The sequence below is a fragment of the Mesoplodon densirostris genome, chromosome 1, assembly GCF_025265405.1.
Source record: "Mesoplodon densirostris isolate mMesDen1 chromosome 1, mMesDen1 primary haplotype, whole genome shotgun sequence".
NCBI classification, from domain to species: Eukaryota; Metazoa; Chordata; class Mammalia; order Artiodactyla; family Ziphiidae; genus Mesoplodon; species Mesoplodon densirostris.
In genome coordinates this window covers 76,016,723-76,033,746 of record NC_082661.1, presented here as the reverse complement: position 1 = coordinate 76,033,746, position 17,024 = coordinate 76,016,723, and the positions used below count along the sequence as shown (strand labels likewise).

General features: G+C 41.5%; 1 non-coding gene across 1 annotated transcript; it reads left to right on the top strand.

Annotated features, from left to right (window-relative positions):
- Positions 1 to 2,323: 2,323 nt before the first annotated feature.
- LOC132501647 (small nucleolar RNA SNORA70) lies at positions 2,324 to 2,458 on the top strand. Its single transcript, XR_009534276.1, has one exon. It is a non-coding gene; the product is annotated as a small nucleolar RNA SNORA70 (small nucleolar RNA).
- The last annotated feature ends 14,566 nt before the right edge of the window (positions 2,459 to 17,024 follow it).

The window sequence follows — 17,024 nt, the reverse complement described above, 5'->3', positions numbered from 1 at the left end:
TTAAAGTTCCTTATGCTCAGTTGACTCTTATCTGCACCACATCAAATCAGTTATCATCATGTGATTAGAATGTAGTACATAGTAATCATGTCAATGTATTGAATAATGAATGACAAAATGCCCCACTGAGGTCATCAATTATTTTTAGGTCCTAACTAAAAGAGCACACTTTTCAGCCCTCATCGTTTTTGCCTTTACCAATAACATTAGATGCATGCGACCCTCTTAAACACTCTCCTTTAGCTCCCATGTCCCTTCACTCTTGTTTTGTCCTACTTTTCTTTTTTTTTTTTTTTACTTTTATTGAAGTATAGTTGATTTACAACGTCGTGTTAACTTCTGCTGTACAGCAAAGTGATTCAGTTTTACACATATATATTCTTTTTCATAGTCTTTTCCATTACGGTTTATCCCAGGATATTGAATATCCTGTGCTATACAGTAAGACCTTGTTGTTTATCTATTCTATATATAATAGTTTGCATCTGCTCATCCCAAACTCCCAGTCCTTCCCCTCCCCACCCACCTCCCTCTTGGCAATCACAAGTCTGTTCTCTATGTCTGTGAGTCTGTTTCTGTTTCATAGATATATGTTCATTTGTGTCATATTTTAGATTCTACATATAAATGATATCATATGGTGTTTGTCTTTTTCTGACTTACTTCACTTAGTATGATCATCTCTAGGTCCATCCATGTTGCTGCAAATGGCATCATTTCATTATTTTTTATGGCTGAGTGGTATTCTATTGTATATATGTACCACATCTTCTTTATCCATTCATCTGTGGATAGACTTTTAGGTTGTTTTCACGTCTTGGCTATTGTGAATAGTGCTGCTATGAATATAAAGATGCATGTATCCTTTCGAATTATAGTTTTGTCTGGATATATGCCCAGGAGTGGGATTGCTGGATCATATGGCAACTCTATTTTTAGTTTTTTGAAGAAACTCCATATTGTTTTCCATGGTGGTTGCACCAATTTACATTCCCACCAACAGTGTATCTTCTACTTTTCTTTCTCATTTTCCTTTGCCAGCTCTTTCTCCTCTACCTGACCATTAAATGATAATCCTCAGGACTCTGACCTACATGCTTCTTTTGCTTTTGCTCTTCTCCATCACACTTTTTCTCCAGGAAAACTCATTCACTCCCACAAAGACCAAGTTGCTATCTGCATTGCAGATTTTCTTCTACCTTCCTGACCAACTGTTACAGGCACATCTATCTGTATGTCCACAGGTAGCTCATCATGTTTACACCCGGTTCTCTTACAAACTTCCATATGACAGTGAACATACCATCCCCCACCTTGCATTCAAGCAAACATGATAGAAAAGTCAGAATCATTCTGGACACCACCTGCATCTCATCACCCACCCATTCCTTCATACGTACAGCATCTAATTACCAAATCCCTTCAATTCTACCTCCTAAATATCTCGGAGATCCACCTCCCTTCTCCTCATTCATTGCCACTGCCTCGGCCTAGGCACCCCCCGGCTCTCTCTCAGACTTTTAGAAGAGCCTCTGAGCTGGCCTCCCTGCCTCTAATAACCACCTCGCCTCCACCTTGTACCCGATACTACTCTGATGAGTCAGAGAAAGCAAATATGGCCGTATCTTATTTATTTATGAAGTTATCCTCCCATTTCATTTCATATAGCATTTGAGGCACATTAAACAAACACTTATAAAGAAATTAAATACATTTTAAAATAACCAAGAAAACCATACTTAAACAAATTTCAAGGTCATAAAGAAAGCTGTATTGAAAAGATGTAAGACAAAATTGTATGGCTCTCAGTTTCTCGGTGTCCATAACAAAAAATAAATAAATAAGTTTACATGTTTACATCATCCATAAAGTGAAACATACTACTTCCTCAAAAGAATCAAAGCTGATTGATAAGAAGTGTCTTATCTGAGATTTCTTAGAGTGGGCACTGTCATTTAGGGCACTCCTACAATGAACATAACAGCAGCTTTTCATAATGTTCCTCATTATAAGCCAAGTGCATGTGCCAAAACCAACTTCACTGAAAACAGTTCTTCAGGGAAATTAACCATGCCATTCCCCTGCTTACAATCCTCCGCAGTCCCCCATTATCATGCAGATACTTATTTTGGTATAAAGTACAAAGGCCTTTGTGATCCCACTCTGTCTAGCTTTATAGCATCATTGCTTGCTGGTCAGCAACCCTCACCCAAAGGTTTTCCCATGTTAAACTATTTGAGGATCCCTTTGGCTGTTTCCTAGGCCTGAAACAGTCTCCATCCCCATCCCCACCATTCATCTAAAGAATTCTTGCTCTCTTTTTTTGCAGCCAGTTAAGGCGAAGGTGCTCTTTTCCTCCTGGGGGCCTGGTGTGCAACGGCTGTGAACAGCAGCCTCCTCAGTAGTGCATGCAGCCTGTTGCCTGTGCATGTTGCCCTAAGGGACCTTGGAGAGAGCCCTTTCCAGTGGACCTTCATGACTGTCATGCTGTCCCCCGTCTAGGCTCCAGACAGGTATGCATTGTGCCTTTGGGAAGCCCCAGGGCACAGTGGCCAGGGTCCACACAGGCCAAGTCATAAAGTTCATCCGTACCAAACTTTGAATAAAGGAGCATGTGATTGAGCCCTCAGCAGGGCCAAGTTCAAGTTCCCTGGCCACCAGAAGATCGGCATCTCCAAGAAGTGGGGATTTACGAAGTTTAATGCAGATGAATTTGAAAACACAGTGGCAGAAAAGCAGTTCATCCCGGATGGCTGTGGGATCAAATACATCCCTAATCGTGGTCCCTGGACCAATGGCGGGCCCTGCACTCACGAGAACCTTGGCGATGTCCCTTCCTTACTCACGCCCACCCATAAATCCTACTTTCCTGTCAAAAAAAAAAAAAAGCATTCTTGCTCTTTCAAGACCTAACCCATGCGTCAACTTCCTAAACACCATTTCCTGCCAAGATTAGATTCTCTGTCTTCTATGCTCCAGTAATTGCTTTTACGTGTCACTGCTAAACCACTTATCCAGTTGTTGATAATTGTATGTTTATCTACCTCCTCTGCTAGATGATGAACCAAGGATGAACTCAATTCACAGGTTCCCAGTAAATATTTTTAAATGAATAAATGAGTGACAAAAGTTACAACAACAAAACCCACTTGGAGTACCAATTTTGTTAATCTACATAATGGATAAAGCAACCCACACAGCTAGTTCCTAGCATTCTAGGTAATTCTTAAAGGAAAATGTGTTACGACCTCTTTCAAATCTAAATTAAGAATATGTTTTATATGAAATAGGGTGCAATGTCACCTAGGAGGTGGCCAGAGAGGATTAAAAGTTTATAGAAAGTAGAGAGAATTTGAGCTGCCCCTATGGAGAATAGGATCAAACAGCAGAAAACACATCGTGATGGGAGGTTCAGGCCAAAGACAACTGAAAACCATGATTTAGTTTGGGACTCTCTGCACCTTTGCGCACTCTGCATGGTGCTGTCATCCATTTAAACATCAAATATTTACCTACTGAAAATCTTTCTCTCAATGTATGTTTCCTAGCTTTTCATTGCCCCTTGATATTAGGAAGCTAGATAAGTCCAGGAATTCTCAAACTCCATCATTCATCAGAATCAACTGGAGTTTCTGAAAAAAACACATTGCTGGGCCCCACCCCCTGAGTTTCTGATTTAGTAGGTCTGGGGTAGGACTTGAGAATTTATATTTCTAACAACCTCCTCATTGATGATAATGCATTTGGTCCAGGGCCCACTCTTGGAGAACCACTGCTGGTCTAGTCTATCTTAATGGAATGTTTGTGGCATTCATATACTGATGGCAACCTTCCTTTTATTGTGAATCTCTCTGGGGAATTTTCTTTCATCATCACTGTTAATTAAAACTCTGAGCTCACCCTTGGACAACTCTCTCAGGTGGAAACTGCTAATTCTCCAACAGCCCTCACATACCTTAAGGATGGGGAGAAAGTTGAGCATGCACATTGCCTCTCCATTGCTGGTGTCAGACGATTAATTCTCCACCCGTATTCTACAAAGCCCTACTTCTTTGAGGCTCATATTATTTGGTTATTACCACACTTTTCCCTTCCTCAGCAATCATCTCCTGGTCTCCCAGTCATTCTCCTTCATTCACTGAAGACTTTGGCCTCTGGCTTATGGTGATTTTCTTCACCCTAAGTGCTGCCATCACAGGTGACTTAAACATCAACATGGGCAACGCAAACAACACCTTAGTATGTTACCTTCTCAGACCTCGTTTCTAGTGACTTTTTGTGCCCTCTAATTCTACCACCCACTCCCCTTACACACTGATTTTGCCAACCCCTGGAACTGCTCCAACTCTGGAATAATACATTGAAACATCTCATTCTGAGCCCTCTCCCTATTTTGCCAGAACTTCACACCCAATAACTCCCACTATACTTGTTCTTGAACCTTATAATGATTTCCATTCCCTTTGCTCTCTTAGCCTCTTTCTTATCAGGTCCCAAACAACTCTACTTCCTCTCCTCTCCAACTTAGGTTACACGGTTCAAATTCTCATCTACACCAATGCCAATAAGTCTTGTTATCCCATTGTTCTTCCATTTGTCCATTTGGAAAAAGCCAAATGCTATAATAATCCATCTGTCCACCTTCTCTGCATCTTTACCTGGTCTAGTCCACCCAGCACCACAGGAGAAACTCGCATAATGGTACAGATTGGTCCCGCTGTAAATTCAGAGCCTTCAGATTCACCTGTGCATTTATCAACTCCCAACAACCAACAATCTTTCTGTGTTTCCTTAGCTACGATGTCAAACTTTTTCCACTCTCCTTTTATCTTCAACTCTCTCACTCTCAGTAGCTGATCCTGCATTCAGAGAAGAAAAGAAATCCACAGAACAGATTCCCTCAAATCCCTCCAACCAAGACTGAAAATGTGCCCGCATCTACATCCTTGATTTCTTCCTTCCCTTCTAGTACAATAGAAAATGATGTCGCTCTTCCCCCTTAAGTCTAACCTCTGCCCAAACGCCCTACTTTCACCCCAGGCTTCTGGGGATCTTGTTCTGTTATGTCAACTTCTTTTCTTCAGACTATGCCCTAAAGGGATTTTAAAATATTTGCATACCTTTCGTTTTCATGAAAGATTTTCCTCAATGCTGGGTACCCCTTCAGCTACTGCCATCTCTCTTTCCTGCCTTGCCTTCAAAGACGAGCTTCCAGGAAACTAATTACATACTGACCACACCCACTTCTTCACCTCTCATGCATTCTTCAGTCCACTATTAAGCTCTGCCCCTACCATTCCACCAAATTAGATGGTCTCCACAGTGATCGCCTAAAGTCCTATGAATTAAGTTGCCACCAATATTTCCAGATCTCCAAACTTCAGTTTTTGTTGCAACTACATAATTTTGGATGTACAACAGGCACCTCCAACTCAGCATGTGCAGAACTAAACTTGCCCGCTGTCCCCCGACCTTGTTCTCCCTCCCGTGCCCTATATCTCAGAGAATGGTATCACCACTCACGCAGCTGGCAAAAACAAAACTTACCCATGATACTCAACCCTCTATCTCATCATCCTCAATCACTGTCTATGACCAGCTAATTCTACTGGCTCAATATATATTAGACTTACCATCCTCATAGCATTTCCATGGCGACAATCTAAGGCCAGGTAACTTGTATCTCTTGACTGGATCACTATAGTAGCAGCTCTCACAAAGTTGGTTTTGCCCTCCATTGTAGCCAGAATGATCTTCCCTTCTTAAATCTTTTTACACTGAAACTCTTCAGTTCTCTCGGGATAAATTTCAAATTCCTTATTTTGGTTTACAAGCTCCTTCTTACTCAGTCCATAGCTATTTTTCTGGCCCATCAGTCTGTCCCCTGCACTTTATCTAGACAACCTGCCCTTGTTTTTCAGTCCTTCAGCAGGGTCTTCCCTGTCACTGGCAGAGCCCCATTCTGTCACTTTCTCATCCCTTCTTCACCTAAAACCCCACTTTACTTCCCTAACTCCTACTTATCCTTCATGTCTCAATTTAGACATTGCTACCTCTGTGCTCCCTTTGCATCTTGGATATCATTTCTCACAGCACTTTTTCATGGAACTGCTCCACAGAAAGGGATGTCTGTGTTGTTTGCTCTTAAGTCCTGAATGTCCGGCACAATGTCTGGCAAAGGGTTGGCACTCATTAAATATTTGTTGAAAAAATAAGTGAATGAAAGCAATAACCCAAAGTGATACAGAACAAGCCATCCAAGGATAATATGAGCAACTGTGCATGAAAATATGCAAGAGTGAGCTTATAATTCTTGTTAAAAATCGCATGACTGTTTCATTGACTCAGACATGATAATTCTGTAGGCATGTTCTTTTCTGTCTCTTGCAACATCAATATCAAATCAATATCAATAACAAATAGCAAAAGCAAAAAAGACTTGGGGGAGCTATTCCTCATTTCTTTTGGACCAAGTAGTGTTCTCTAGAAAACAATGTCCTATGAAATAATAATGAGTATTCCACAAATAAAATCATTAAATATAAGAATATGGACTTCCCTGGTGGCACAGTGGTTAAGAATCCGCCTGCCATTGCAGGGGACACAGGTTCTATCCCTGGTCCGGGAAGATCCCACATGTGGAGCAACTAAGCCCGTGCGCCACAACTACTGAGCCCGTGCACCACAACTACTGAAGCCCGCGTGCCTAAAGCCCGTGCTCCACAAGAGAAGCCACCACAATGAGAAGCCCACACACGGCAACAAAGAGCAGCCCCCGCTCTCCACAACTACAGAAAGCCCACGCACAGCAATGAAGACCCAATGCAGCCAAAAATAAATAAATAAAAATTAAAAAAAAAGAATATGTACTGGAATGTCCATGAAAAAGATAAAGGATACAGTCTCCAGAGAACACAGCTTGGAAAATGCTGCTCTAGAACATTATTTGATCTAAATCAACACCTGCCAGAGCCCAGGCATGCAGGCAGTCCACGTGCCTTGTGTCTTATTGCTCAGTCAACATTCCTACCACAGGAGCTGCTCCAAGGAGTGACTGTATTCAAAGATGTCCTCGTTGGTAACACCTCACTCTTTGGCACCTTTCCATGCCTCTTTTTCATCTTCATTGCTGTCCTCAATCCCCTCTCACATCTCCACTCTAAAATGTCCTAGGATTCGCTTCTTTGCTTGAATAAGAACTTGATTTGAGTGTCGACTCAAATCCATCATTCAAGGCAATGGCAAAATCCAAGAGTAATAACATCCCATGTGGGAAATGTGTTTCAGCAGAGCACATAATAGGCAGTCAACCAGAAACAATTTTTCTGGTTAAATTATGAGTTTGTACTTGCAAATGGAAGGGGAGGTTGGAATATGAGAATAAGAAAAGCAGGTGAGCCACGTTTATACTGAGCCTGTATATCAAGTCGCAGATTGAGCTGATAAGCACACTGACATTGTCAGACTGTGGAAGAAAGAGTTGTTGGCTCCACCTGTGGCTGAAATGATGGGTATATGAACAAAATATCAAATATCCTAGCCATACAGTGTTGAATAACTGTGGAGTTTCCTAGACTATTCTATCTCCCTTTCATAAAATATCAGTAAAAACAAACATAAACAAAGGCAAGTGATAATGGAAAAACTGGGTAAAAGTGTTGGACAAGAGAATTTATCTTTAGATGGTTTTAGCCATATATTTTGCACTATTGCTACTCTAAACTTACTGCCCATAATTTAGTGTCCACAACATACTGTCATAATTAGCTCTCACTTCTCTTTTTTAATTCATCTAACAAGTTTAGTGCTGCTCTGAGAATGCCACAACAGTAAAGATGTCTTTTCTACTTTCAGGCCTAAAGGACACATTTATTTAATTTATTTTTTTTAATTTTATTATTTATTTTTGGCTGCGTTGGATCTTCATTGCTGCGCATGGGCTTTCTCTAGTTGTGGCAAGTGGGGGCTACTCTTCATTATGGTGCGTGGGCTTCTCTTGTTGCTCAGCACAGGCTCTAGGCCCGCGGGCTTCAGTAGTTGTGGCTCGCGGGCTCTAGAATGCAGGCTCAGTAGCTGTGGTGCATGGGATTAGTTGCTCCGCCACATGTGGGATCTTCTCAGACCAGGGCTCAAACCTGTGTCCCCTGCATTGGCAGGTGGATTCTTAACCACTGCGCCACCAGGGAAGTCCCTGACTCATTGATTTTAAAAGAGTACTTTCCTCCCTGACTCATCACCCTTCCCAAAAATACAAGAAAGGGGAAAAAGCCTAATTATGCTATGCTCTTGATACAAAAAAAGGCAGAGCTGAGAGGAAATATATAACACAAGAATGGGGAGACTGAAATATAGCAGCTGATAAAAATCAATAGGTATTCCTGATAAAAATTGAAATAGAATCAAGTTCCTTAACCTGATATAGGGATGAATATATTAACAACCTAGAGCAAACATCTTTCTTTTTTACTTTATTATTTTGGCCATGCCACGCAACATGGGGGATCTTAGTTCCCCAACCAGGGATGGAACCCACACCCCCTGCACTGCAAGCACGAAGTCTTGACCACTGGGCCACCAGGGAAGTCTACATCTTTCTTTAAAAAAAAACACACTTTATTGGGAATTCCCTGGCAGTCCAGTGGTTAGGACTCTGCACCTTCACTGCTGAGGGCCGGGGTTCAATCCCTGGTTGGGGAACTAAGATCCTGCAAGCCATGCCAGGTGGCCAAAAAGAACAAAAAACAACAAAAGAAATCACCACAATGTACAAACATCTTTCTTAACAGCAAAAAATTAGAAACATTCCCTTTAAAATCAAAACCAAGAAATGGATATTTAATATCACTACTGCTATTAAACATTGTATTGAAAGTCTCAGCCAATTCAATCAGAAAATAAAAAGTAAAGTGGAAGTGTTGGAAAGAAAGAAACAGAACTGCCTGTGTTTGTTTTCTCTGGCTGCTGTAATAAATTAGCAAAATTTAGTGGCTTGAAACAACACAAATATATTATCTTACAGTTCCATAGTTTGGAAGTCCAAAATGGGTCTCACTGTGATAAAATCAAAGTGTTAGCAAGGCAGCATTTCTCTTTGGAGGCTCTAGAGGTAGAGAGAGAAGTATCCTTGGCTTGTCCAGCTTCTAGTGGCTGCCTGCACTGCTTGGCTCGTGGCCTCCTTCGTCTGTCTTTAAAGCCAACAACATCAGTCCAAGTCTTGATGCTGCCATCTCTCTGGTTCTTCCTCTTCTGCCTCCCTCCTCCTCTTTTAAGGAGCCTTGTGATTACACTTGCCTACTTGGATAACGTAGGATTCTCCCTATTGTAAGGTCAGCTGATTAGCGAACCTAATTTTTCTGCATCTAATTCACCTTTAGCATATAGCATAACATACTCATATATTCCAAGATTAGGACATGGACATCTTTGGGAGGTCATTATTCTGCCCACCACACTGCCATTATACACAGATTATTTGATTGTATATATAACTTAAAGGAACTACAAATTATCATATTTCGTAGTATTCGCATCTTCTAAAAATTATAAGTAGTTAACATAGCACTCATATTTTTGTAAAATAAAGATGCTATTTACACCTCATACCTTTCTCATGCTATACTAGTAAGAATACTTGAAACTCTTCTCAATGTGGTAATACTTAAATATTTATTGACTTCTATTTATCTTCAAAACATTAAGCTATTTAAGGATTTCCTGAAAGAGCGTGTGACAGGATGTTACTTTACATACTGTCACACTGAATCCTCACAACGCTGAGAAGTAAATGTTATTCTCTCTCTTTTACAAATAAAAAAGCTGAGACTCAGAGAAGTTGGATCACTGGTTATCCAGAAATAAGTGACTGAGTGAGGATCTTAATACAGGACAAATGTTACCGCTTTACAGCTCCACCCCTCTGCCGTCTGGGAGGTACTTGGTGCCTCTACCATTTCTTCCCTCTCTGAGATGCCATGATTCCATATGTGACTAGTGACAGTAAACAACAATAATATCACTTTATATTTACATAGCATTTAGAATATTTAAACCATTTTTTTATTAACTTATTTATTTGGTTGCTCTGGGTCTTAGCTGCGACAGGCGGGCTCCTTAGTTATAGTATGTGAACTCTTAGTTGCAGCATGTGAACTCGTAGTTGCAGCATGCATGTGGGATCTAGTTTCCTGACCAGGGATCGAAACTGGGCCCCCTGCATTGGGAGCAGGGAGTCTTTTTTTTAAAATTAATTTATCTAAATGTATTTATTTTTGGCTGTGTTGGGTCTTCGTTGCTGCGCACGGGCTTTTTCTAGTTGCAGTGAGAGGGGGCTACTCTTTGTTGCGGTGCGCGGGCTTCTCATTGTGGTGACTTCTCTTGTCACACAGCATGGGCTCTAGGTGCAAAGGCTTCAGTAGTTGCATGGTGTGGGCTCTAGGGTGTGTGGGCTTCAGTAGTTGTGGCATGCAGGCTCAGTAGTTGTGGCTCGTGGGCTCTAGAGTGCAGGCTCAGTAGTTCTGAAACACGGGCTTAGTTGCTCCGCGGCATGTGGGATTTTCCCGGACTAGGGCTCGAACCCGTGTCCCCTGCACTGGCAGGTGGATTGTTAACCACTGTGCTGCCAGGGAAGCCCGGGAGCACGGAGTCTTAACCACTGCACCATGAGGGAAGTCCCTAAATCATTTCCATATCAATTATATCTGACTCTCCAAATAACTATACAAGATGAATAACAGTGTATTAACATTTCTTTTGAGAAAAGATTCAAAGAGGAAGGCTGGCACAGATGACACAGCTTTTACTAGTGGAGCCCAGTACCAGAGTCTCCTAACTCTTAGGACATTGTCCTACACTGAGAAATAAAGCGTGAAAACCCCCAAAACACACAATGTTCTAAAGGCCTTTTTAGCATGTACTTCCATGAGATGTTTTGCACAGGAAATAATCTATGCTAAAGTCTCATCATTTTCTTCTGAATTTCCTTTTGGGGGGTAATAGCAAGAATAAATTATTTCTAGAATGTTCTTAATTGACGTTTGCAGTCTTTCTTGGCATTCAAAAGGCAAGTAGTTTAGTGCTTAAGAACTCAGTTCCTGACTTCCGGGTAAGATGGCGGAAGAGTAAGACGCGGAGATCACCTTCCTCCCCACGGATACACCAGAAATACAGCTACACGTGGAACAACTCCTACAGAACACCTACTGAACGCTGGCAGAAGACCCCAGACCTCCCAAAAGGCAAGAAACCCCCCACATACCTGGGTAGGGCAAAGCAGAGAGATCCCCACACAGAGGATCGGTGCCGAGCGGCACTCACCAGCCCGAGAGGCTTGTCTGCTCCCCCGCCGGGGCGCGCAGCGCTGGAAGCTGAGGCTCGGGCTTCGGTCAGAGCGCAGGGAGAGGACTGGGGCTGGCGGCGAGAACTCAGCCTGAAGGGGGCTAATGTGCCACAGCTAGCCGGGAGGGAGTCCGGGAAAACTCTGGAGCTGCCGAAGAGGCAAGAGACTTTTTCTTCCCTCTTGGTTTCCTGGTGCGCGGGGAGAGGGGATTAAGAGCGCTGCTTAAAGGGGCTCCACAGACGGGCGCGAGTCGCGACTGAAAGCGCGGAGCCCAGTGACGGGCGTGGGACGCTGGGGCTGCTGCTGCCGCCGCCAAGAAGCCTGTGTGCGAGCGCAGGTCACTGTCCACACCGCCCTTCCGGGAGCCTGTGCAGCCCGCCACTGCCGGGGTCCCGGGATCCAGGGGCGGCTTCCCTGGGAGAACGCACGGCACACCTCGGGCTGGTGCAACGTCACGCCGACCTCTGCCGCTGCAGGCTCGCCCCGCACTCCGTGCCCCTCCCTCCTGCCCGGCCTGAGTGAGCCAGAGTCCCCAAAGAGGCTGCTCCTTTAACCCTGTCCTGTCTGAGCGAAGAACAGACGCCCTCCGGCGACCTACACGCAGAGGCGGGGCCAAATCCAAAACTGAGACCCAGGAGCTGTGAGAACAAAGAAGAGAAAGGGAAACCTCTCCCAGCAGCCTCAGAAGCAGCAGATTAAAGCTCCACAATCAACTTGATGTACCCTGCATCTGTGGAATATATGAATAGACAACACATCATCCCAAATTGAGGAGCCAGGAGTCAGTGCTGTGCCTCTGAGGTGGGAGAGCCAACTTCAGGACACTGGTCCACAAGAGACCTCCCAGCTCCACATAATATCAAACGGCAAAAATCTTCCAGAGATCTCCATCTCAACACCAGCACCCAGCTTCACTCAACGACCAGCAAGCTACAGTGCTGGACACCCTAAGCCAAACAACTAGCAAGACAGGAACACAACGCCACCCATTAGCAGAGAGGTGGCCTAAAATCATAAAAAGTCCGCAGACACCCCAAAACACACCACCAGACGTGGACCTGCCCACCAGAAAGACAAGATCCAGCCTCATCCACCAGAACACAGGCACTAGTCCCCTCCACCAGGAAGCCTACACAACCCACTAAACCAACCTTAGCCACTGGGGACAGACACCAAAAACAACGGGAACTACGAACCTGCAGCCTGCAAAAAGGAGACCCCAAACACAGTAACATAAGCAAAATGAGAAGACAGAAAAACACACAGCAAGAGAAGGAGCAAGATAAAAACCCACCAGACCTAACAAATGAAGAGGTAATAGGCAGTCTACCTGAAAAAGAATTCAGAACAATGATGGTAAAGATGATCCAAGATTCTATTTCCCAGATCCAAAATCTTGGAAATAGAATAGACAAAATGCAAGAAACAGTTAACAAGGACCTAGAAGAACTAAAGATGAATCAAGCATCGATTAAAAACACAATACATGAAATAAAAAATACTCTAGATGGGATCAATAGCAGAATAACTGAGGCAGAAGAACGGATAAGTGAGGTGGAAGATAAAATAGTGGAAATAACTGCTGCAGAGCAAAATAAAGAAAAAAGAATGAAAAGAACAGAGGACAGTTTCAGAGACCTCTGGGACAACATTAAACGCACCAACATTCGAATTATAGGGGTTCCAGAAGAAGAAGAGAAAAAGAAAGGGACTGAGAAAATATTTGAAGAGATTATAGTTGAAAACTTCCCTAATATGGGAAAGGAAATAGTTAATCAAGTCCAGGAGGCACAGAGAGTCCCATACAGAATAAATCCAAGGAGAAATACGCCAAGACACATATTAATCAAACTGTCAAAAATTAAACACAAAGAAATCCTATTAAAAGCAGCAAGGCAAAAACAACAAATAACACACAAGGGAATCCCCATCAGGATAACAGCTGATCTCTCAGCAGAAACTCTACAAGCCAGAAGGGAGTGGCAGGACATAATTAAAGTGATGAAGGAGAAAAACCTGCAACCAAGATTACTCTACCCAGCAAGGATCTCATTCAGATTTGATGGAGAAATTAAAACGTTTACAGACAAGCAAAAGCTGAGAGAGTTCAGCACCACCAAACCAGCTTTACAACAAATGCTAAAGGAACTTCTCTAGGCAAGAAACACAACAGAAGGAAAAGACCTACAATAACGAACCCAAAACAATTAAGAAAATGGGAATAGGAACATACATATCAATAATTACCTTAAATGTAAATGGACTAAATGCTCCCACCAAAAGACACAGATTGGCTGAATGGATACAAAAACAAGACCCATATATATGCTGTCTACAAGAGACCCACTTCAGACCTAGAGACACATACAGACTGAAAGTAAGGGGATGGAAAAAGATATTCCATGCAAATGGAAACCAAAAGAAAGCTGGAGTAGCAATTCTCATATCAGACAAAATAGACTTTAAAATAAAGACTACTAGAAGAGACAAAGAAGGACACTACATAATGATCAAGGGATCGATCCAAGAAGAAGATATAACAATTGTAAATATTTATGCACCCAACATAGGAGCACCTCAATACATAAGGCAAATACTAACAGCCATAAAAGGAGAAATCGACAGTAACACACTCATAGTAGGGGACTTTAACACCCCACTTTCACCAATGGACAGATCATCCAAAATGAAAATAAATAAGGAAACACAAGCTTTAAATGATACATTAAACAAGATGGACTTAATTGATATTTATAGGACATTCCATCCGAAAACAACAGAATACACATTTTTCTCAAGTGCTCATGGAACATTCTCCAGGATAGATCATATCTTGGGTCACAAATCAAGCCTTGGTAAATTTAAGAAAATTGAAATTGTATCAAGTATCTTTTCCGACCACAATGCTATGAGACTAGATATCAATTACAGGAAAAGATCTGTAAAAAATACAAACACATGGAGGCTAAACAATACACTACTTAATAACGAAGTGATCACTGAAGAAATCAAAGAGGAAATTAAAAAATACCTAGAAACTAATGACAATGGAGACACGACGACCCAAAACCTATGGGATGCAGCAAAAGCAGTTCTAAGAGGGAAGTTTATAGCAATACAATCCCACCTTAAGAAACAGGAAACATCTCGAATAAACAACCTAACCTTGCACCTAAAGCAATTAGAGAAAGAAGAACAAAAACATCCCAAAGTTAGCAGAAGGAAAGAAATCATAAAAATCAGATCAGAAATAAATGAAAAAGAAATGAAGGAAACGATAGCAAAGATCAATAAAACTAAAAGCTGGTTCTTTGAGAAGATAAACAAAATTGATAAACCATTAGCCAGACTCATCAAGAAAAAAAGGGAGAAGATTCAAATCAATAGAATTAGAAATGAAAAAGGAGAAGTAACAACTGACACTGCAGAAATACAAAAGATCATGAGAGATTACTATAAGCAACTCTATGCCAATAAAATGGACAACCTGGAAGAAATGGACAAATTCTTAGAAATGCACAACCTGCCAAGACTAAATCAGGAAGAAATAGAAAATATGAACAGACCAATCACAAGCACTGAAATTGAAACTGTGATTAAAAATCTTCCAACAAACAAAAGCCCAGGACCAGATGGCTTCACAGGCGAATTCTATCAAGCATTTAGAGAAGAGCTAACACCTATCCTTCTGAAACTCTTCCAAAATATAGCAGAGGGAGGAACACTCCCAAACTCATTCTACGAGGCCACCATCACCTTGATACCCAAACCAGACAAGGATGTCACAAAGAAAGAAAACTACAAGCCAATATCACTGATGAACATAGATGCAAAAATCCTCAACAAAATACTAGCAAACAGAATCCAACAGCACATTAAAAGGATCATACACCATGATCAAGTGGGGTTTATTCCAGGAATGCAAGGATTCTTCAATATACGCAAATCAATCAACGTGATACACCATATTAACAAGTTGAAGGAGAAAAACCATATGATCATCTCAATAGATGCAGAGAAAGCTTTCGACAAAATTCAACACCCATTTATGATAAAAACCCTGCAGAAAGTAGGCATAGAGGGAACTTTCCTCAACATAATAAAGGCCATATATGACAAACCCACAGCCAGCATCGTCCTCAATGGTGAAAAACTGAAACCATTTCCACTAAGATCAGGAACAAGACAAGGTTGCCCACTCTCACCACTCTTATTCAACCTAGTTTTGGAAGTTTTAGCCACAGCAATCAGAGAAGAAAAGGAAATAAAATGAAACCAAATCAGTAAAGAAGAAGTAAAGCTGTCACTGTTTTCAGCTGACATGATACTATACATAGAGAATCCTAAAGATGCTACCAGAAAACTACTAGAGCTAATCAATGAATTTGGTAAAGTAGCAGGATACAAAATTAATGCACAGAAATCTCTGGCATTCCTATATACTAATGATGAAAAATCTGAAAGTGAAATCAAGGAAACACTCCCATTTACCATTGCAACAAAAAGAATAAAATATCTAGGAATAAACCTACCTAAGGAGACAAAAGACCTGTATGCAGAAAATTATAAGACACTGATGAAAGAAATTAAAGATGATACAAATAGATGGAGAGATGTACCATGTTCTTGGATTGGAAGAATCAACATTGTGAAAATGACTCTACTACCCAAAGCAATCTACAGATTCAGTGCAATCCCTATCAAACTACCACTGGCATTTTTCACAGAACTAGAACAAAAAATTTCACAATTTGTATGGAAACACAAAAGACCCCGAATAGCCAAAGCAATCTTGAGAACGAAAAATGGAGCTGGAGGAATCAGGCTCCCTGACTTCAGACTATACTACAAAGCTACAGTAATCAAGACAGTATGGTACTGGCACAAAAACAGAAAGATAGATCAATGGAACAGGATAGAAAGCCCAGAGATAAACTCACGGACATATGGTCACCTTATCTTTGATAAAGGAGGCAGGAATGTACAGTGGAGAAAGGACAGTCTCTTCAATAAGTGGTGCTGGGAAAACTGGATAGGGACATGTAAACGTATGAGATTAGATCACTCCCTAACACCATACACAAAAATAAGCTCAAAATGGATTAAAGACCTAAATTTAAGGCCAGACACTATCAAACTCTTAGAGGAAAACATAGGCAGAACACTCTATGACATAAATCACAGCAAGATCCTTTTTGACCCACCTCCCAGAGAAATGGAAATAAAGACAAAAATAAACACATGGGACCTAATGAAACTTAAAAGCTTTTGCACAGCAAAGGAAACCATAAACAAGACCAAAAGACAACCCTCAGAATGGGAGAAAATATTTGCAAATGAAGCAACTGACAAAGGATTAATCTCCAAAATTTATAAGCAGCTCATGCAGCTCAATAACAAAAAAACAAACAACCCAATCCAAAAATGGGCAGAAGACCTAAATAGACATTTCTCCACAGAAGATATACAGACTGCCAACAAACACATGAAAGGATGCTCAACATCTTTACTCATTAGACAAATGCAAATCAAAACTACAATGAGATATCATCTCACACCAGTCAGAATGGCCATCATCAAATAATCTAGAAACAATAAATGCTGGAGAGGGTGTGGAAAAAAGGGAACACTCTTGCACTGCTGGTGGGAATGTGAATTGGTACAGCCGCTATGGAGAACGGTATGGAGG